The sequence below is a fragment of the Saprolegnia diclina genome (genome assembly GCF_000281045.1).
Source record: "Saprolegnia diclina VS20 unplaced genomic scaffold supercont1.153, whole genome shotgun sequence".
NCBI classification, from domain to species: Eukaryota; Oomycota; class Saprolegniomycetes; order Saprolegniales; family Saprolegniaceae; genus Saprolegnia; species Saprolegnia diclina.
The window spans coordinates 47773-48864 of NW_008246220.1; positions in this window are offsets into that span (position 1 = coordinate 47773).

Sequence of the window (1092 nt, forward strand, 5' to 3'; positions counted from 1 at the left end):
GGCACCATCGACCCGTGGTCGGCGCTCTCGGTCGCCAACTCGACGCACCTCGCCAACCCGACGTCCAAGGCCGTCATCATCGAGGGCGTCTCGCACTGCGGCGACATGTACACGCCCCGTGCCTCGGACTCACCGGCGCTTATCGCTGGCCACGCGCAGATCGACGCCGCCATCGCGAGTTTCGTGAGCAAGTAAAGCGATTTGCGTCCTTGGATGTCGTGTTGTTGCCAACTATTTCAAACATAATGATTCTGTTCGTTGGTTTATACCACTTGATTTTGCGATATGGACGACCCGATCGAGCCCGAGGGCGTGTACGATACGTTCTCCAAATACGAGATCTCGTCGTCGTATACGTTGTCGCTCCGTCGACCTGCTAACTTGGCACTTTCAGCTCAACGGTGGCGCATTTCCAATATTATCAAAAAGGAAACTAAGAGTCAATAAGCTTCGCACCAAGAAACGCGTATCTTCCAGTAAAATACTGTACACGTGCAGCCAATTCGTTGTGAAAACATAATCAGGGGATTGGGTGCATCACCCGCGTCGTGCTTCTCAGCGCTTCCATGGCTTGTGCGTCGCTCGTGGCGCCGTGGTGCAAAGCAAGCAATGTGAGACGTCGCTGTCCACCGGGCTCGAAGTCAGGGGGGTGACAATTGCCTCCACATAGTAAAAACAAGTACAACCAAGGAGACATTCGAGCGAAGCTTTTCCTATATTTTCGAGACCTGTGTGCTAATTGAAAATGTCGAGTGTGAAGTAGACGAAAATGTATATCCAAATATACTCTTATATCAAAATGTATATCCTTGTGTGCCAAGATAGCACTGGGGCTTGCACACCCCAGCAAGAGATCGACCCATGATTCGTTTGAAACTGCGATTTGTCTCCCTTTTCAGCCAATCATATCCGATTATTACCTTTTTTGGGTTTGTATTGACACCCCCTGGGCTCGAAGTAGGCACTGCCCGGCTACTACAGTGGGCTACTAGAAGGTCTGTAAGCCCTGCGGAATCCTACCCTGCTCAATACAGATCACATTTCGCACCCCAGTGCATTTTCCAAGACGAATTGGCTGCACCCAAAAGTACG